Source organism: Macrobrachium nipponense, chromosome 18, assembly GCF_015104395.2.
Source record: "Macrobrachium nipponense isolate FS-2020 chromosome 18, ASM1510439v2, whole genome shotgun sequence".
In the NCBI taxonomy this organism is placed as follows: Eukaryota; Metazoa; Arthropoda; class Malacostraca; order Decapoda; family Palaemonidae; genus Macrobrachium; species Macrobrachium nipponense.
This window is the reverse complement of record NC_087211.1, coordinates 58,248,313-58,271,646: the sequence shown is the minus strand read 5'-3', so window position 1 is coordinate 58,271,646 and position 23,334 is coordinate 58,248,313.

The window sequence follows — 23,334 nt, the reverse complement described above, 5'->3', positions numbered from 1 at the left end:
ATGGCAAACCTTTTCTTGCAGCAGCGACAGAGCAGTGGTGCCCCCTCAGGTATGAGAGCAATTATGCCCGACAAATGTTCGTACGAAATGTCACAAGGAGTATTTAGGAAGTGGCGTAGGTCTATGACAGATTGGTTCCAAATTGGCAGGGTTTCAACTGAAGATGCTGTGCTAAGCATTCGTTTGAACTGCGATGATCAGTTACAAAGGGCATTGGACGCTTGTTACACGTCCGATGAATGGAAAGCCCTTTCTCTACATCAGGCATTGGATGCCGTCCAAGAAGTAACTCAAAAGTCTGTGAACCGTGCAATTCTGTGGGATAAATTTTTTAGTGCACATCAAGGGCCTATGGAACCCGCGAAGACATATGTACATCGGTGTCAGGAATTGGCTTTAGATTGTGCTTTCCGCTGCCCTCGGTGCCAAAATGACATGAGTGACTATATGCTGACTCACAGGTTAACCAGTGGTTTAAATAACTGTGGATTGAAACAAGAAATACTCAAGAGTACCAAAAATATAACAGTGTCGCCAAAATACTACAGAAGTGTGAAATATATGAGGCAGCTGAAAGGGATAGTGGGGCCAGCAAAATTAACCAGAGACTCATTACTGCCAAGGTGGGGAAAGAATTGCTGCCCTATAATAATGATGAAACAGAACATAGTGATGTTGCGGCAGTAAAATCGAACTTTCTTCGACAAAAGGATAGTAAGCTACTCATGTCAGGTAAGAGATGTGATAATTGTGGATGCATTTATGAGAAAAATAAATCTAGCTGCTATGCAAGTGAAGTATGTTGCCACAACTGTGGTGTAAAGGGTCATTTAGCTAGATGTTGCAGAAAAAAACGTGCGAATAACAAAGCAGCAGGCATTGAAATTGACCATGATGACGACACCATGTCAGTGACGTCATGCACATTAGTGCAGCACTGTGGGGTCCAGCAGGTGACAGCATGGGCGGGAAAGCTACCGCATGTGCGCGTAAAAGTTGAACATAAAATGAGACGTGATGTACCAATATATGAAGCATTTATTGATGCTATTACCGATACTGGGGCTGAAGTTAATATTATGGGGGAAAAGGTTTTGCATCAATTAGGACTGAACGTGAAACAGTTGCGTCGTTCGAACGCCAGGGTTAATCATGCAGCCGAAAAACCCATGAGGGTACTGGGTAGTGTGCGTTGTACAATAACATTGGGTAGAAATAACGCTCTAAACATAGAGGTGTTAGTAGTGTGCGGTGTCTCTAGGCTATACCTATCTATAGATGTATGTAAATGTTTAGGATTAGTGGATGCAAACTTTCCCCATCATGTTAAGGTAGACGGAATATCAGTAAATAATATTGGTAGGGAACGGCCCAATAGTGTGTATGCCAATGATGGGAGCAACACCCATGACGTCATAGAGTTGCTGTTCTCCCCTCAGGAGGCCAATGTACCTAAGCTCAAAAGGTGGATTTTGGAGCGTTTCTCTGGTACGGTATTCAATACTAAACGGAATCCATTACCGGTAATGAATGGAAAGCCACACCATATCCACCTTCTCCCTGATGCAGTCCCATACACATGCCATACGCCAATTCCAATTCCCAAACATTGGGAGCAAGAGGTAAAAAAACAGCTGGACGACGAAATAAAACTGGGAATAATCTGCCCCGTTCCCACAGGAACTGCAACTTATTGGTATGCGCGAATGGTAGTAGTAGCTAAAAGGAATGGAAACCCAAGAAGAACAGTGGATTACCAAAAGCTAAACAAATATTGCAAAAGAGAAACTCATCACACTTTTGCCCTGTTCGACATGGCATCCAGTGTACCTGTGCGTTCATACAAAACTGTAATAGATGCCTATTCTGGTTTCCATCAAGTAGAATTAGATGAGGAAATTCGGCACCTGACTGCCTTCATATCCCCATGGGGTAGGTACCAGTATTGTAGGACCCCAATGGGCCATGTCTCTGCCTCGGATGCATACTCAAAGCGCTTTGATGATGTAATAGCGGACATTCCGAGAAAATCTAAATGTGTCGATGATGTTCTCCTATATGATGATCACACGATAAGTTTTTTACAATTATGTGAAGAGAACGGAGTTACCCTCAATCCTGATAAATTTCAATTTTGCCAACGCAAGGTAGACTTTGTAGGCTATGAATTAGGTTGGGACAATTTCAAGCCAGGTGAGGAAAAGTTGTCTGCAATCAAGAGCTTTCCAATGCCAAATCAACCAACCATCACTGACATAAGGTCTTGGTTTGGCCTCGTAAACCAATTGGCACCATTTGTTGCTACCTCTCAACTAATGGAACCCTTTCAAGACCTAAAAAAGTCTACCAGTCGAAAGGTATACTGGGATGAAATGTTACAGAATGCATTCGAAAAGACTAAAGAAATTTTATGCAATTTGATTGGGGATGGATTGGCCTATTACGATAAATCTAGGCGAACTGCAGTAATCACTGACTGGTCGCGTGATGGGATGGGATTTCTGGTGTTACAACTACATTGCAGTTGCGAAGAGGATAAAGTCCCATTTTGTTGCAAAGGGGGATGGAAGCTTGCCCTCTGTGGAAGTAGGCATTTAACCTCGGCAGAAGTCAATTATGCAGTCGTTGAAGGAGAGGCTGCTGCCGTGGTATGGTGCTTTCAGAAAGATAGATTATTCCTACTGGGATGTCCCAATATTATCCTTGTTACTGACCACCGTCCGCTGGTCAAAGTGTTTGGTGATAGAGAATTGAAAGACATTGCAAATGCTCGTTTGCTTCGATTAAAGGAAAAAACATTACAATACAGTTTCACAGTGAAATACATTCCTTGGAAGAAAAACTCAGCAGCCGATACTCTTTCAAGATACCCAGTAATCAGAAGCCCAATAAATGCGAGTGACAGTGAGATGGGGGAGGAGGTTGAGAGTTCGTGCGTTGCAGCGTTGATCAGTCGCTGAGTGATGACGTCATAACCCTCGACTGGAATTCTGTTAAAAAAGCTGCTGAAAGCGATGTGGAATATCAGCTGCTAAAGAGTATAGTAGCCGCAGGTTCTTGGCTGGTATCAAGAAATCTAGTCGACTCCAGCATAAAGCCGTATTTTAACGTACGGGACTGACTTGGCATCGTGGACGAACTGGCGGTGTATTCATATGATGAAGGGCGCACACGTCAAGTAATACCTGTGTCACTACGAGACCGAGTTGTCTCTAACCTACACTCAGGCCACCAAAGTTCTGATTCAATGATTCGTAGTGCACGACAGGCTGTGTATTGGCCTGGGATGGAGGGTCAACTGAAACTCAAGAGGATGCAGTGCAGAACATGTGACGTCATCGCTCCATCCCAACAAAAGGAACCGCTATTGCCCACCCCACCCCTTGAATATCCTTTTCAACAGACGGTCACGGATATGTTTCAAATATGTGGAAACCAATATCTGGCATATGCAGATAGGCTTACTGGTTGGCTGGAAATTGCCTTCTTTCCAAGTGGTGCTACTTCTGCTAAGTTGATCCCACTCTTCCGACGATACTTCATGCAGTGGGGTGCCCCGGAAGAAATCTCCCTCGATGGTGGCACCAATTTGGTAAGCACTGAAATGGCTAGCTTCCTACAGAAATGGGGGCTTAGGATGAGAATATCCTCAGCCCATTACCCCCAATCCAACGGGAGGGCAGAGGCAGCAGTACGTACAGCAAAATGAACCATTCAAGATAACACAAGAAGCGACGGAAGCCTCGACACAAATAGTTTTGCAAGAGCCATTTTGCAATATAGAAATACGCCCCTAAGAGACATCGATAAATCGCCGGCATAATTAGCCATGGGACGACAACTCAGAGACTCAGTCCCCAAGATTAAAAGCTATCATAAGATAACAGAGCAGTGAGCAGACATTATGATAGACAGAGAGGAGAAGATGGGTAGACACTTGAGAAATGTCAAGTTCCGTCATGATTCTAGTGCAAAGAGACTCCGCCCCTTGCAAACGGGTACCACAGTAGCAGTGCAAAATGTTGTCTCTAAGGCCTGGGATCGTATTGCAAAAGTCATTGAAATGAAAGGAGACCGCCAATATGTCATAAAATTAGATGGTAGTGGAAGAATATCAACGAGAAACAGAAAAAATCTTTGGGAAATAAGAGTGCAGGATTCCCCACCTACTTGTTCACTTTCCCCCGCGGACTCGTGTGCTGACCGCCAACCCAGAAGAGGGACGAGGAAAATAAATCCTCCGAGTTGGCATAAAAACTAATTTTGTGATTTTTCAATTATGTACAATTTGATTTCTCTTTACATATGCACAATTTTTTTTGGCGCTAAATATGTGACCATTTTGTAATAACTTGTCAACTTCATGCAACTAAATGTCGTCCTACTTTGCAATGAGCACGTAATCACGTTCCACTTATATGATTTATTTTCTCTTTCATATAACACCATTTTGTCGTCAGTATGCCTTACACTTCTCTTCTGTATAATTACTTGATAAACCTTCAATTTCATGAAAAGTTTAATACATTTATTTTAGAGAAAAGATGTAGGATGTTTCCATATAATGCATATGAAAGTTACTTGTATTCCCGCCAAAATGTGTTTAAGGCGGGAGAAATTGGGTCTGGGGCAGTCTCGCTGGAGTAAGCGTAGCCTCAACATTGTCACGTGCACTGCTGCTCATCATGTATTGAACTGTGTGAAAATACAGCTATTGCATATTGCTCGTGTTTGAGTATACCCAACCTGCTTACACTTACTAATGCCATCTTAGAACCCAATAAGTTGAAAATGGATGCAGTTTTCTGTGTAAAATGAAACTACGGGGTCTGTAGTGGTTACTAAGCTACTTTTACAAATGATTTGTATTTAATTAATTGAGCATAAAGCAAGGTTTGTTTTTATTCGTGTAAACGTTCTTTATGTTACCTATTGATAATGTCCTGTCGATCAGGAGGAAACGTCGCATTAGAGAGAGAGAGAGAGAGAGAGAGAGAGAATTGTATAAGCAATAATAAATCAAATAACTCAACCGAATTTTACCATGCCCTTTGGTGCGTTGCTCGCCAGTCTAAGCAACAACGAGAAAGCCGTCATCAGAAAGATAGAGAAGACTCTTTATAACATTAATAGTGTTGAAGCAGCAGTCATTTTTAACAAAATAATAATAATAATAGGGAAAAACTCTCTATCGCAAGAGTATATATAATGTTGTAAAGGGTCCACAATAATACAAAGGGTTAAGAAATTATACACGGACCCTTAACACTTTGTATTATTGTGGACCCTTTACAACAAAATAATAATAATGCTATGGTTCCTCTTAAAAGGAAAACGTTTGAGACTTAGGATGTTTGTAATCGAGAAATAGGTACACAGCCACTCTGAGTTTTTTTTTTTTTTTTTTAACTTTATGACATTAAACTTTTTTCTCAGGCAGTCCATCATTAAACTAGTGGCCAGACTAATAATGATCATAAAGCAGATAAATGAGGCTCTCTAGTAAGTCTGACCTGAAAATTTTTATGTTAAGTAGGTTATGGAAATCTTTGGAAGGTAAAGATAAAGAAGCTGAATAGCTACTGGGAAGAAACCAAATGAAATCAATGAAAAAAAAATTTAGCAAACCTAGCAGCTGGCCTGAAGATACAGGGGCGGTTGGATGTATTTTATTATTCTATTATTATTATTTATAAGACGAAGCTGATTCACATGAAACAAGTCCACAGGTGCCATTGACTTGAACTTCAAGCTTCCAAAGAATATGGTGTTCACATTGGTCTATTTTGAAGCTTAACGTTAATTTTTGGCTTGTTTACTTCTTTATCTATTTTATTATAAAATTTCTATTACATGAAAAATGTTGTAAATTATTGTTTAACTGATGGCAAATTGATGTCTTTCATAGCTTTAGAGATATGAACTGTCTTTAATGATTTTTTGCTATATTCTCCAAAGTGGATGGAAACCTGTGTAATAATTGTATTTGGCCTCTGCAATATTACAAGATTAATGTGCATTGCATGCATTATAAAATGTTCATGTGTTGTACTGCTGTCTGATCACTGTTAGAAGAGGACTTTAGCGTTTAGCCTCTTTACAGTAAAAGAGAATTCCTTTGGACAAAAGTCTGGTCATGTCTTAGACTACTGTTTCATTGTATTTTTCTAAATATTAGTACGCGAATTGCCCCCGATCACTTCAGTTTCAATCTGCATAGGAATTTACATAACGGATTCAATGGAAAAATTCTGTTAATTGTATTCCGAAACAATCAGTACTAAATATATAACGGATTTACTGTTTGTAAAGAAAAAAAAAGGTGGGGGCGAGTTGGTGGGGATGGGGTTGGGGAGATTTAAGTATAATCGCTTTTTTTAGACATCAGTGTTAACAGTTATAGTTTTTAAAGTAATTTTCATGTAAGCAGGAAAAATCTAGTATTAGGTTTGTCAAATGAGAAGTCACATTTTCTTATAATATTTGCTATAAAAAGTACTCGTAGTAGATTCTTGAACATTTTAAGTAAGGCAACAACACAAGTTAGAAAAATCTGAAGTTTAGAATTTTTGCGACGATTCATAAAGTTAATGATTAAAATTTCAAGGACAATGGGTTAATACAGTCGTGTTGGGATGAAAAACGCAGTATATCAAATGTTGAGTATCTAATAATAACTGTTATCATGATGCGAGGATATATTGTTCTATCCGGTCACTTAGCTAGTCAAATATCTTGCAGTCAGTTAAACATGATTGTAAACTCGTATAAAAAAAAACTCACATTTATAATTCAGTTTGTAATTAAGTTACACATGGATTTCTCTTCCAGGCGTAGTTTGTGTAGATCAAATGGAAAGAATAAAGGAGCATGCCTCCCCTCCCTCCCCCTCCCCCTCCCAAACAGGGGCTGGCAGTGAGGACCAGACTGCGAGTTGTTTGCCGTCAGTGAATGTTTCCTGCTGTAAGAGGTCTTAATATGAAGCTACAGAATCCAAGGAAAGCTTCTGTGTCAGGTCCAGGGTTGTGTTGCTCCTCTCGTAATGTCGATACTGAATGGGGGTATTTGATACCTGTATGTATTCTGGCTATTCAAAGCATTTTGCCATTTAGATCATTTGCAGCTGGTGAATCTTTACTGAACTATGTATAGAAAACAGCTACTTTCATGTGGAAATGATTGTAGCTCAAAGTTCTGGTGTTTCTTGAAACGTTTTTTCATACCGATCGAGTTTATTTGAATCGATCAAGCCTAATTTTCCCAAAGGTACTTCAAAAATAACGTTGAACAATGAAAGGTTAATGAGCAGTTCTTAATCATACGTATTAACTGAACCAAGTCTTAAATTTTGCATTTTGAGTACGTTAACGTAAAGGCAAAGTTCTCGTATTTCTGTGATAGCTTGTAAAACGTTGGTCAAGTGTGTTGTGCATTCAGTTTGGTTTAGTTATCCTTTCTTACATAATGCAATACGTAATGTAGATTCCTAGTCTTATGTCTTTAGAAGTCGAAGTTTTAAAGAGAAAAGAGAAAAGTCATCTGTCATAGCCACTACTTTCAAAGTAATGGTGATAGAGTAACATAATTCCTTCTATTTTAAAGTGACAAATTTTCCCTGATTAAATATACCTTAGGCTGTTGTACCTAACAAAACATTGCCTATTATGACCGAACAGTCTGAATTCCATGAAAGAAATCTCATTTACATCACCTTCAATATGAATAGTATTTTGTGGGTTCTTAGTTGAACAGAGGAATTTGGGAATAGTAAATATTTATGTCCCTCTTCGTTAAGCTTCGTTTATATATATTTGCAGTGAAAAGGAATGTAAAATCCATTAATAATAGAGATTATTGAAAATGTCTGGTCCCATACATGGACGCCTATGAGTTTTACATAAATTTTCCGTATTGGACTCTTAAAGCTTCCTAAAGAGAGGTATAGCTTTATACAAGGCTAAGGTTTCCTTATTATCTCTGTTTCATGTTTTGGGAATTTTACTGAAGAAGAGATAACATGCAAATAGTCGCATCATTTCGTCAAGAGCTGATGTGGCAACCCTTCATTTTCTCGAAATTTCTTTACATGTATTATTATGACCTTCTTCTGTGTATCACAATACTAGGCAAATGACAAAAATAAGATGGAGAGTAGTCTTTTCATGACAGAAAAAATTGTGCATACCATTTACTAATATAATCCGTACCTAATTTTGTTTTGTTTTGGGCATGTTTAGTGTGATATAGATAGCAAATATGGCATCATAAAACTCCTCAACAAAGTGTTATCATCATCTCTGCTGGGGTTTCTTTAAATGTGAAACATTCAAGGATGTTATTGTTTCAAAAGTTATGTCATTCTTCTTCCACCAAGTTTTCACCCGTAAATCGAAGATTCGTCATCCAAGTTCAGGGCTTAAGTTTCCGCATGTCTGCGAGTTTGAATATCAGATTTCTTTGACTGAATTATGACTGGTTTTACATTTAGTATTGATTCTCTCTATTGACAATAGCAGGCGTTTTGTTTACGACAGTTTAGCATTTTTGAGGTCGTTCAGTTTTTGCGTGGATCAGTCAGTTTGTATCCTGCACATTAATCTGTGCATTTAGATTCCGTAAGATAATAGCCGTGCTCTTTATGAAAGAGGTCTCATGAAAAGAATGTTCTCGAGCTGTTATGTCATGACGGAAATAACAAAATTATACGTCCCATATTTACGTTGCTTTAATCCTAAGTTTTCTGTAACATTCTTTTGTGTTTACTAGTCTGTATCATTAAGCTAATCTCAAAAGATTCCAGAGCAGACTTATTGTTTCTTACGGAGAAGAAAGACATACATTAGGAAAGGAAGTCTTACGAGAACGTGGATGCCGGAAAGATTATTTTTACCACTTACCATAAACAGGAGTACGGTATTTTGAATTGGTTGTCGTTATGATCTTTTCCTTAGGATTTGTACAGTGTCGTCTTTCCTTTTAAATTGTAATAGGACATAAAAACGGTATTGTGGAGAAGAATGAGTCTTCAGGGTAATGTTGGAGTAATTTCTCTCTCTCTACCTTTGCCATGCTGCTCATTTCAGGAAAATTTTCTATGATTTTGCTGTAGCAGTTATTAGTTATTTAGTTATGACTTTTTTCTTTATTTGTTTTAAGCCAAACAAAGAATACAGAAGTCTCTTTCTTTATATGAAATACGCCTAAACACAAATAATTATTTTTTACTCCTTTGGTCAAAAGGATATATTTCGTGTCTCAATTCTTCCTTTAATTCTTTTACTCAGTTGAAGTTTTGAATTTTTGAGGTATTGTCTTCTGCTCGGGTGACCAATTCCTTTTTCTATTTCCTTGCAAATGATGGAAGTATATTTATTTTTTGTTGGAATAATTTTTTTATATGTTTTAGATATCTCTCGTCCTCGTCTAAAAAGTTATTTTGTGTTGCATATCCGAGATCCATTCTCTCTTGTATTTTTTTATGCAATGGATTTCTAACATACTCAATTTCTGCCATTCCTTTTTGGATTACATCTTGCTTGGTCTGAAAAACTGAAACTGCTTTGCTTTAAATTACTGTAAACATTTTTACATCAGCTTTCCTTGAAGGGTTAAACATTAGCAGAGTTCCCACAACTGATTCCAGGAAAAAAGCCACATGTAAAAAAGGCTCAGAAAAAAAATCACAAGGAAAAAAAAAAAAAAAAGGAAAAAAAAAAAAAAAAAAAAAAAAAAAAAAAACAAAAAAAAAAAAAAAAAAAAAAAAAAAACACGTTAATCTTTCCAAGATTGCGACCCACAAGGGTTTTAACCCGGTATGAATCTACCTTTGCTGCATGTTCTTACCATTTTTCTACGTTTGACTGTACATAACTGCTAGTCTAAGTCATGTTGTATCCATATGTACTATTTTGTCAACTACTTATCGCTCATCTCTTCGCATTACTTGTCCAAACAATTTCCATCATCCTATGGCTATGAATCTTAGCTTTCTATAGTCCTTGCTTTTTAAAATATTTCAATCTTATTTGTTATCGGCCTTGTTTCATCTGCATAGAGTAGTAGAGACCTCATGCCCAAAAATTTTTTCTGCTTTGCTTACAAATGGGACTTTTGCCATTCATCCGCAATCTCACAGTCCTCGTCCACTTATTACAGGCTTTACTACATTTTTTGTTGTTGAATGCTTGCTTCACATTCATTTGTGTTCCTGAGGTTACATACATGTTCTGCCTACTTGTTCTTATACACTTTCGGTAGGGATCTTTAGCTGCCATTTGTTATCCTTAGCATCTAATGACGCCATTTTATTACATTCACACTCTGTACCCACAGCCCCTACGAGGCTACATTTCTGTTTGAGAACTCCTCTCTGGGTTTCCCCATAGTCACCATGGGCTATGTTTAGGGTACCTAAACTTTCATTCCTAACTTGTCCATTTCACTTTCCCAACTTTTTAAACATTTCCACAAGCCTTTCCTCTGATTACCCTCTTAGCACAAAATCATTTGTGAATAGATACAGATAAGGTCCCTATTTGCACTCCATTGTAGCTTCTTCTGTTACTGATGAACGGCACAAGGCTCAAGGCTAAACCTTGTTGCGTACCAGAATTTTTTTCAAATTCTTCTAACGCAACTGCCTCTGTATTCACTCTATATATCTTGGGTTTGGTCAAGTTTCATTACTGGCTCAATCAGTCGTTTTGTATCCTTTTCCTTAGAGTACCACTATATCGCTTGTCTTAGTTCATTGTCAGATTCCTTCTCAAGATCAAGATCTACAGTTAAATGGCGTAATCCTTTCCACATTACATGGACAATTTTCTGAAGTTTCATTATAATTTTATTAGACAATTTTCTTTTCTCTACTTCTTTCCCATTCTTTATCACGTTTTCATACAATTTTCTCGTCAGCTCATCAACAACCCACTATTTTCTTTTGTTGTAAATTTCCATCTAGTGATTATTGTACGAGTGTCTTTATGTATGTTGCATGTCCTACAGGATGGCCTATTTGACCCGTCTTAGACGTCTTGTTAAACACTCCCTTAACTAAATATTTCCCCAGTTGATGCTCACTCTTTTCCCCCCTATACATATATAGTCGAATTGAATTTATGATATTTTTCTTGGTTTATCCCCATGAAAAATTGGTTGTTTCTAACTCTGTTTGCAATAAGAAGACCTTTATGCGTGATAATGTTCTCAGCGAGTTTGAACAGCTGCCATTTAAATAATTCTCTATTTTCAATCTCAACTAAAATTTCTCTTTTAGAAAGTATTTACGCCCATCATTTACAACAGTAACAAAAGTGTTATGAAATGGCATTGTTCACCAGCTGGTTCTAGATTTAATTCAAGTTACTCCTTGAAAATGTTATGGTTTCGGTCTGACCTCTTTTTTTTGACAAGTGAGCCGAGTTTAATCTGCTACGCACTTCTGTACTTGGGGTTAAATGTTCAGGTCTTTAGGATTTTTCCTCGTTCTCTTGTATCCTGCAGTAGATCAAATCACCAGTGTTGTAAACGTTCATGAGTTTGCGCATGCCTTTAGTCATATTTGACATAAATGTTAAGGAACTCCTATCCTTAAGGGTTCGTACACATGGTCGAGCAGTGTTCGTCGGACAAACACTGTTACCCTATCGTACTACGTAAGTAGTATGGTGACGTCTAAGTGCATATTTGAGGAGAACTGACCTGGCACAAACAGTGCTTCCTGATATGGATGGATACCAGATGTCTACTACGCTCGTCGGTCAAAGTTCGGCAGACATGTTCGGAACCGATGCCATCAGTCAAGAGCCGAACATTAGTGTTGTGGTCTTCAAATTTTTTCTTTGCCTGTTTATCATTGTTGGTCACTTCTGACGTCATGCATCAACCCCTTTTTATGTATGTGAGAGAGAGATGAGAGAAGAGAGAGAGAGAGAGAGAGAGAGAGAGAGAGAGAGAGAGAGAGAGAGAGAGAAAGGAAGTCAAGCCTTGATTTTTCAACGAGGCAGTTAGGAACTGCTCGGCTCCGGATTTAGTATACTTGGTAGGAATAACTATTGGCATATTGATATTGTTACTGGTTTTTGTAGCACCCTTGGTATTTGATATTAGATTTATGGTTACTCCTAGACTAATGATTCTGCGCTGTATTCTTTACATAGATAAGAAACCAGTTAGAATTCGTGTACTTGATTAGAAGTAATTCATACCTTTTTGATGATGTAATTGGTTTGTAAATGTGTCTTGGTGTGGGCTTCGCATGAGATAGGAAGTGGGATTAGGTACGGTTATTGACCATGACTTAGTCAATAGTATTTAATCTCATGTTTCTAAGCTTATATATGTCTGGCCAAAGGTTGAAATAAGGATTAATTTTCTATAATAACTAACTCCTTCGGAAGCTAAGATATTGAAAGTTGAAGGGTTTTTCATTAGGCCCCGTCCACACGGTCGAGCTTTGGTCGACGAACTTTGTCCGATGTGACGTCAGAAGCATAGAAACAGCGAGAAAAGTCACCCTTTGCCGTGGTTTCTCCGCTTCTGGCGTCACATCGAACAAAATTCGTCGAGCAAAGCTCGGCCGTGTGGACGGGGCCTTACAGCACTAACACGGCATTTGCATTGCAAGAAATTCATGCTTGCGGGAGGAATGAATCACTCAAGTTTTCTGAGGCACATGTTTAGGATGTAGTGCTGCAGCCTTTTGTTAGGATAATGGGAGGTTTTGTTAAATGTAAAGACTGATAGAAAATATATCTTAATTTACTTAGCAAAAATTGACAGACAATTGTTCATTTGCACTAATACTAAAATTCAGAAGAATAATGTCATAATTCGGTATCTTATGGTTTGTATAATACAGAAAGCAAGAAGTAACTATTTTGTAAAGATGATTCAATTAAATGCAAAGGTCAGGAATATGCTCTATGAAGGGAGGCCTCCGACTGCTGCTTTTGGTACTCAAGGTTTACTTATTGTCAAAGAATGTCTTTCAGAGCCTTGCCTTAGTTAACATGTTGCCTGTGCCAACTCGTCAATGCAGGGAAAGGTGACAGTTGTCCGATCTGGCATCTTTTTGGTTGGGATGAGACTAGAGGTGCCAGAATAGTACTCTGCATTGGTGTCATCCACTTTCCATAAGTATTTGACTCGTACAAGAAGCACTGGATGAAAGAAAACTCTTGGCCATGTATTTGGTTTTAACTGCTTTTTAGGTCTTTATTAGCTTGGTACTGGAAATTTGATCTGAAACGAAGACTTCTGTTCATGTGTATTACCTGGGACATTAAAGTAAACATTGCATATCCGAATGTTAATGATATTCTCGTTAACCGTTTGGGGTATTCAGTTGTTCTAGTTTTAGTGGATTTTTGATACAGCATAATTACAAATGCAAAGGTGGAAAAAAGTTCCAAGTTGTGTGCAGCATATATCATATAAAACTAACTATTTCATTAATCCTAGGTTCTATTAAGCGGTCATTTGAGATTTCTTGTTTGGGGTTAGTTTTTTTAGACAGACTAGCACGTTTTAATTAAGTTTTTTTTCTTGTTATTCACTTCTGGATTATAACTGCAAAAAAAAAAAAAAAAAAAATTGCTTGGTAATGATGGTCATGCAAGGTACACTTCTTATATTGAGTGATTTTACATTTTTATAGTAAGTGGTATTCTGTGCATTACATATTTTTCTCCTTGCAGTGGTTGAGGTCAGTGAATCTTATCCTTTAGATATTCTGTTTTTATAAGTATCAAACTTTGTCAAGGCTATTTGTTGCATTATGTTAACAAGGATATTCAGCAAAAATTGTACTTCAATATATATGGATAAAAAAGTAGTAGTTCAGCTTACTGAGTTACCCTAGTACTCTTTTTCAAACGGTAGTTTCCTAGTAAACTGCTAGTTAGCTTTGATGTTGAAGTGGCGATATTTTGAAAGTTCGGGGCGATTAGGTCTAAAAGGGTATTAAGATACTGTGGTTTTGAATTAACTTAAACTCAATGGCCGTAGCTTTTGAAATCATAATTTCAGTTATAGTAAAAACGAAGTAAGAATTTGATAGTGGTACTAAAGCGTAATAGTCTTATTGAAAAGACTCAACTTTTCATTACCAAAGCGTAATAGCCTTATTGAAAAGATTCTGAACTTTTCATTACCAAGTTGCTCAACGTGACCTATAAAGTACCTTGGAATATCTAGGTTTAAATAAACTTGCTCAGTATGTCAAAACATTTTTTCTAACCTCAGTTACTTCAGGCTGCATCCAAACAATCGAACTTGTTCGATGTGACGTCAAAAGCCGAGAGACAGTGGGCTAAGTTCTGACTTTGCACGCCGTTTCCCCGCTTCTGACGTCACATCGAACAAAGTCCGATCGCTTAGACGCAGTGTAAAGGTGCGTCCACAGGTCTAATAATGTCCGACGAACAAACAGTTACCATATCATAGGCGAAGCAGGATGACGTCATAAGCGTTGAAACGGTGGAAGTAGATCTGGCAACAAAGTGGTACCAGATGAACTTGTATAACAATGTTTTTACTCTGTTCACAAGGCAAAGACTTGCAGACAATTGTTAATTGGTAACAATGTTTGTCTGTCAGACATTGTTCGACCGTGTGGACGCACCTTAAGTAAAGCATTCACCAGCTGGTAAGTGTCTAGTGACAAAATACTTCTCGTAACCTCAGATACAGGTGGTAAATACCATATTCATTATAGACTTAAAGAGGTCAACACGACACTACTACCTGTCATAGAAGTAACCCTTTGACAATTTACGCTTTGTATTGTGGGGCCTATGGCAGTAGTAATGGAGGGAGCCCCCTGGTGTCAACCAACTCCTTCCTCACTGCCAGCCCCTTTTTGAGGGGGGACATGTTCGTTGTAAAAAATAAAAATTAATAACACTACCCATGATTTCCTGTCTAAAGTTTTTAATATCCAGTTGTAAAATTTACGTTGTAATGTCACATGAATTTGGGTAATAAAATATTTTGTTTCCATTGTCTTTTATTAGTTTCCTCAGCTTTTTTCTTAATTACATTGCACATGTACAGTTTTATAGTAACATTAGCATAAACATTGTGATATTTCACAAAATTAGCAGCGATATTCCACGAGGTAGTTGTATGGCACCTTTACGAAGTACTCTGTTCAGCATCTATCAAAATCTTTTTACAAAGAATGGCTGCATAAAGGCCTGTCCACACGAGCGGGCCTGATCGGCGTTCTCCGGGTTGACGGGTAAATTCTGGTGGGTTTACCCAAGGCCTTGGGTTTATCGTGAATGTTGTCCACACGGGTAAGGCGATGGAGAGGTGGGCGTGCCCGACGATGCCAGTAGTATGTTCAGTGCGGTATGATAAACGTGGTGCCTACCGCAAAGAAGAAAATATTGTGTAGCATGATAATTGCTGCGTGTGTGATGAAAAAGAAGAGAATATGGTGCAGAGAATGGCTCAGTAAAAGAAATGTATATGGTTAACGTAAGTCTGCCAGGGTCGAAACCCAAGCCATCGGGCACAACCATGGTGATTTTGCTACAAGACCCATCGGGCAATTTGACGGTTTGCCCGTCAAATGAGCCCGTTAGAGGAGAGGTCCGCCGGTCAGGCCCGGTCGTAGGGACAGACCTTTATGTAGTACAGCATTTCAACCTCATCCATTTCATTATGGCAATATTTTTCTAGCATAACAATCTAAATATTTTTAATGGGACAACACACTACAAAAGCATTACGCAGCTAAAACCACCTTGTCTATTTTATGAGACCTCATACAAATGCCCAAAATATATTGAATTAACTAATTCTATAAGAAATTGCTCAGCAAGTAACTTGAAATTGAAGTTCAGCCAACTAGAAAACTCAAAAGAAATCACTGGAACCCCACAACAAATAAAATTAACTTTGACACTCATCAATCACTTCCGAAAGAGCAGCATTTATAAATGAAAGAATTTTTGTTTATATGGTATTTTTACGTTGCATGGAACCAGTGGTTATTCAGCAACGGGACCAACGGCTTAACGTGACTTCCGAACCACGTCGAAAGTGAACTTCTATCACCAGAAATACACACACCTCACTCCTCAATGGAATGCCCGAGAATCGAACTCGCGGCCACCGATGTGGCATGCCAACACCATACCGACCATGCCACTGAGGCGTTCTAAATGAAAGAAGGGTATTAGCAATGAATTACAGGAACTTAAATATACAACTATCTGCAGTTCGGCATTAATTTCCTTTGAACTCAAAACTGCGAAAAATTACATTTTAACGGGATTTATGGAAATTCTGCCATAGAACTTGGGATCCAGTCTTCATTAATCGTACTGAAAATATATAGAATCTTTTAAATTTGAGAGAAGGGAAGGTACTTTATAAAAGGCTTAAAAAGTTACGGTACAGGTTTAACGGTAATTTTACAAGTCTTAAGTTGATGAAGTTTCCCGGCTACTGTATGGGACCTCCCCCCCTCCCCTCCCCCTTTCTTTGGAGGGAAATGCAGGCTTGAATTTTCTAGTAGGTAACCATATGCCTTAAATATGAAATAAAAACAGTATATGCACCAGAATCTCTTTACAAATGCACTGAAAGGTTTTAATAAAAAGTCGAAAACCTTCGAAAAGGAAAGGATATTAAACAAGATGGAATTAACAGATTATGAACGGAGGTACTGAAAAATGAATGAAAAGAGTGAGCTAGGGGCCGAATGGACGCTGCAGTGAACCTTGAGTAATTCCTCGAGCGCACCTGACGATGGCTTTTCCCCCTCCGGAGGGAGGGAAGGGGGGAAGGGAGGGATGAGCAGAGCAGAGCCATTTGCAAATGGCCGAATTGACCTAAGGGCGTTAGAACTATGTAAAAATTGTTACCGCACAATGTAAAATAACAATTAGCATTAAATCAAGATATGAAGTCTATATTTAAAAATTTCTATTTCAATACGATTAAAGAAAGTTCATCGGCTAATAGCATAGAGGGGGATTTTGGCGCAGATTTAAAACCTTTCTATACAAAACTAAGTACTCAAAGTTAACCGGCAAAAAATAGCATGAAAATGGACATTGGAATTTCTCTCAGACGATATTCCATGTCGTTACAACTGAAACAAGGAAACATGTCATTTTAAAAAAAATAATAAAAAAAGTTGGTAGGGGCACATTCGAGGATTATTTCACAGAATGCTCGTTTTAATCAACATTTTTACTTGAACCTTAACTTCAAAGTTCAACAGGATGTACAGCTTAAGGATTACTATTTCAAGTGATATGGAAGGAAGAGAAGTTCAATTCTGTAGCACTGGAGATGAAACTTAAGTTATGGAAACAGTTTTCGTCGGCCAAGCGATCAGTATCTTCAAGGCTAAAACATAAGGAAGGGAGAGGGCGCTAGAACGTCTATGCCGACTCCATATACTCTTGCATCTATGGCAAAATCAACTTATACAATTAAACTTACTTTAAAACAAAATGAAAGTATTTTGTACCGAACAATTTCTTATTAACTTAAGACAGGACACTTTTCTTTGCTTTTCTATAACTAAAGTCCGTATTTAGAACAAATTAGGAGAAAGTCGAGTATAATAATTTATCTAAATTATCAGGAACTAAAATAAGTAATTTATCATATAATTAGGAAATGTTCAATTTACAATCTTTGAAAGATGCCGTTGTGCAACTTTAATGAAAACATACCTTTAAGAGAAAAATGGCAAAACAAAAATGAAAAATACTATTTTTCATAAGTCAGAACCTATATACAACACAATGGCAATTTTTGCAATGTGGAAGACGTACGTAAGCATGACTCAATAGATCATAAAAGCGATGAACACTGCAAGGTCTTGCAGCGAAGTAACTGCAAATTCTTATAATAGTAATCTAAGTGTTTAGACATCGTTAATTCAATATATTACAAGTGTCATTCCATGAAAAACTAAGCATATCCTGATTAGCTGAAAGCACCTCCAAAAAATAGAGAGATAATTTTATACCCTCAAGTCTCCTGGATATTCATGCCACGCGAATCATGTGATAATATAATAACTGTTCATCACTCTCATAAGTCAGTGCAAGATGCAAAACCTCGCTGACAAGTCATATACGAGCAAGTTAAAAAAAAAAAAACCCTACTGCATGAAACCTTGTTACACTTGGATCACGTCTGACTGCAGTCACGTCCTATATTAAGTTTTTGGTCATAATTTTGGAGTAATTTAACGAATCTACCCAGGCTTATTCGAAAACTACAAACAGACTTCTGAGAAGTCTGTTTGTAAAAGATGCGTTACTGTACAAGAAAAGTTGTCTGAAAACTAGTGCTTAAATTTCAACATTGTCAAGAACTACTCGTGTTACGCCAGAAATAATTATAGCGTTCAGGAATTTCGGTTACCTGAACAATATTTCTCAGTGACATGAGGTCTTTGCTTTCCACGGTTATTAAACAATCTTACCCTTAAAAGGAACTCTAAAAATCCTATGTTAAACTTCAGAAAAACTGTCAGAAAAACTGAAACGTGGTTACGAAGTATTCTGCGTGTGGTTGGAATAACGTACTGATGAATATACAGGATGGGGTGTCGATACATGAGTCACGTAGCAAAAGATAAGAATTAAGATTTAAGGGTAAACCCAGATCTCCTGTGTATGAAAATGCAAGGATTTCTCTACTCAAAATACTAATTACTGCAAATAGCTGCTACACCCATCAGTGGATCAAATTAAGTTAATCTCTGCTGAGTACATTGTCAAAGGACGTCCTTATGCTATTGCGATATGCATGTCCACATGTATTTGTTTAAATAAACGCTGCAAGTCTGTCAGAATTTTGATGGGAAAATATTCTCAACTTTCTCCTTAAATGATGTTCACAAAATTAAAACCATAGCTAAAATGAATGGGATAGAATATAGAGTTTGACCCAAAGGGCAAGTACTACAAAAATGAATAAAATTTGATTACGTGGACTTGAAAAAGCTACAATTAAAACAACAATGTAACATGTACATTGGAAAACATTTCATCAAATGATTGCAATACACTTCCTCAACAAAAATTAAATAGTATTCCCGTTATAAAACTACGGATGAATTTAAAATAACAGAAAAAATATGGCATAAAATCTTAAGATTTTCATCAGATAAAGTCACAGCTGTTATAAAGACTCTTGAAGGATTAAAATAATGAGAATTACTTCAAAATTGAAACCAAAGCTTTGTGTGAGAGGTTGTTGCACCGAACTCTAATAAATTTTTCTTTCCACTAAAATTCCTTCTTAATATCGTGTATCTTTCAAAACATGGTTTTAACAACAACAACTACTTATTATGCTTTCTACAATCATTCACGCCAGTAACCAATCTGTTTTAAACAATCTTTACGTTTCTCTCTCAAACACTGCCTCTAGTCTTCCTAATGGTAAGCTCATCTTATTTAAATACTACGTTTAATTTCACCACTTCCATTCTAAAAAACGTATAATCCTCTTAAGATCTTTTTAAAACTATACTTCCTCTCAGTTAACCACTTTTCATCATTTTTTATTTTTTCATATTTTTTTTTTTAACCTCTCGGTTAACCACTTTTCATCAATTTTTATTTTTTTCATATTTTCTTTTTTACTAATCAGGGAAAAAATTCATAACTCCACTAAACATGCAAACATGAGTTTCCATCTTTTACGACAACCACTTGCATCTGCCTATTCTTTTCAAATAGTTATCAACCAAACATTGATAGAGAAGCATTAATGCAAAACACGGAACACCCATTACTTAAGATCTACCCTTGTTTGTTTGTTTGTTTGTTTGTATGGTGTTTTTATGTTGCATGGAACCAGTGGTTATTCAGCAACGGGACCAACGGATTTACGCGACTTCCGACCCACATCGAGAGAACTTTATCACCAGAAATACACATCTCTTGCTCCTCAATGGAATGACCGAGAATCGAAATCGCGACCACCGAGGTGGGACGCCAACACCATACCAACCACGCCAGATCTACCGTTGGTACCCAATTTAACCTTATCTGTCTAAACACTTTAGAAAATTTAAAATACAAAATCTATACACACACTAAATACACATCACAAGCAATCAATCCCCTTCACTCTCTTACTTACGTAACTGACTATACAAATGAATTTACTTTATCCCTAATTTATATCGGTTATTGTTAGAGTTCAAGTACCCCTATACACGCTTTTCAGCTTCAATTAATGAGCAAATACGTCCATTCAACAATACCTAATTCATTTGTCTGTACTTTAATTATATAAATGACTTTTTTCACTAATTCACAGTATAATTGTCGGTGGAAGTTTGTTCACGTCTATATAAAACCTAAAAAAATGAAGGAAATCATGATTCCGAGGTAAATGATAAGTCACGAGCTGCCTATTTAAAAAGATTAAGACCCGAAATTACATCTAATTAAAACTAATAGCATTAAAAAATTAACATATATTCCAATCGACCTTCTGTGAATTGATTTTTAGTTATAATCCAATTGTCCCTCTGAATTAATTATACTTAACAATATATTAGGAACTGCGTTTCACTATAAAAAAAAGCATTTACAGTTAACTCAATTATTTGAGAGTTAATTTTACTTTATAATAGTAAATAATTAAAAGGCCTCGACGCTGTCAGATCCATTTTCATCTTTATTAAGAACCCAAGTTGTGAGCTGGGGAGAGAAATTAGAGTTTAATTTCATAGCTATTTGATTTCCCAATGGAAAACTCCCCTTAAAACACTCGGATTTTGAACAGCAGGAAATGAGTATAAAGTCCTTATTTCATAAATTACTGCAACGCTTTAAAAAGATCCCGACTCAGGGCTTTGATAATTAAGATATTGTTGATTATTAAATTAAGAGTAAACATAGTATCATGGCTTTTTGAGTACTATCATGACAACGGGTGACTTACAAGTTTAAGCAAATACCACTGTAATTACAATATACACAAAATACACTTCAGTGAAAAGGCCAACGAAAGATTAATTAAAGGGCCCCAAAGTATCTGATTATCTGTTTTATCCTGTTAATAATGTTGTATAATTTACAATCACCACTCATACCAGTTGAGCATGGATCTGCCACTGGGTTTGTCTAGTACAATAAATAATTTTCAAGTACCTTTTTGGTACGTTAAAATCCATTTTGAATGTTTACTCGTTAGGTCTGAATATGGATCATTCAACGGATTTGAAACTCTTAAATCTAATGTAATTGCTAAATGTATCTCTAATTTGGTGGTTGCAATACCTGTTACCATTCTTAATAAATTATCTGAGTAGAATATATAGTGTCGAATTTCTTTGAATATCATCTCGCTCCTAGGGGCCAAACTGTTCATTCCATGCTGTGGTCGGTTTTCCTCTTCTTTAGACTGTGCTAGACTTCAGCCAACACGAGCCCTGCATTTTGGAAGGTTGTAATGGTTTCCCATTCAAGTTATTAGTGAGTTAACCTTCAGTCTTTAGACAGAGCCACAGTCTGCAATTAAACAGGAGGTTAACGAGTTATTTCACCTTCCCGAACAATTTTAATATTCGAACACAGATAGTGAAAAAAAACGCAACAAAAGTAGTTTGGAAGCTGGTGCATTCCAAATTAAATAAAAGACTAATGGAACAAATTTCAGTAAACAGATCTTCAGTGAAATTGCAAAACTTTAGACACTAAAAAATTTTTACGTAAACTTCATTGCACTAGATTAATCTATAGTAGCAATAATGTGCGGTTACTGTTAATAAGCGTAATTAACTAAAAAAAATGCGAAGTCATTAACATTGCACATATATTCTCAATTCATTAATTAAATGTGTTACCAATTTCTTTCCCATTAATGGAGTGAGCAAATTCCATTCTTTACAATTTTCAAGGAATGACTGAGAACGAAAGTGACCCAATTACTGTGATTCTCAAATTTAAAGATATAACTAAATGGTAAAATCTAATTACTACTAAAGAAAAGTTGTGCTCAAATTGCAAAGTTTCATGTCGATAATTCACAACTCTTTACAGTGTTCTTGACACTCAAAAGGCAAGCCTTATGCAAGCGGTGGCTTCATTACATAACTAGTTTCTATTTGTATTTATCAAATTGATATTCGAGGTTATATATTAAAAAAAGCAAGAAAACCGTAAACAAAGTTAGCACTGGACAAGCAAATAGGTATAGGCGGGCTAAGTAAATTCTGTCATAGGATGTTAAATCTGAGCAGTCCAATGGCATGAACACTGAATACACTATTAAGATAAAGAAATTATCAGTTCTCAAAATTAAGTTTTAATCTTACAAACCTTACAGCTCGTTCGGGTTGCCCCAGGTCCCTGTGTGAAGCACCTCTAATGTCTACCAGAGAACTGCTAATGCATTTTCCGGTATTCTTGCATCTTCCAATCTTGGATGGTCTGGAATGCAGCTTGGATATTGGTCGAGCTTATTCTTAAACGCATCTACGCTCACTCCTGATATGTTCCTCAGATGAGCTGGCAACGCACTGAATAGACGCTGCATTGTCGATGCTGGTGCGTAGTGGATTAATGTCCTGTGTGTTTTCTTTAGTTTTCCTGGTATAGTTTTTGACACTTAATCTAACTCCGCTTGCTCTTTCTGATATTTTTAGCTCCATGATGTTTTCGGTGATTCCTTTTATCTGTTTCCATGCCTTTATCATGATGTAGCGTTCTCCTCTTTCTATAATATATAATTCAAAAAATTGTAGTCTTCCCCACAGTAGTCAAGGTCCTTAAATTCTTCTATTCTAGCTGTAAAGGACCTTTGTACACTGAAATATCCTTTTGGTAGTGTAGGTACCATATACTGCAATATTCAAGTGGACTACGTACATACGTTTAATAAGGCATAATCATGTGTTCGGCTTTTCTTGATTTGAAGTGCCGTATGAACGTTCCCGTTTTTGCTTTGCATTTTGCCAGTAGTATTGATATTTACTCATTGAATAGCATGTTCCTATCCAACGTCACACCAAGGCCTAACTGCTTCCTTATTTGTGACAGTCTCGTTATTAGGACCCTTATATGCATATAGCATTCCTTCTTTATCTCCATGATTCATCGATTCAAATTTATCAGTTAAGTACCAACCTATATACCTCTGCCCATTCATATATTTTTAGGTCTCTTTGTAGCGAGTTCATATCACAAGCAACTTTATCTATCCATGTTAGCCATGTTGAGCAAAATACTCGTGTTCTTATTTTTCTTTTGCTGAACTTACGCACATTGAGGATGAGTAGGTACGTGGCATGCATGGCATTTCCTGACCAGGTTTTGCGGATTTACAATGCTATAT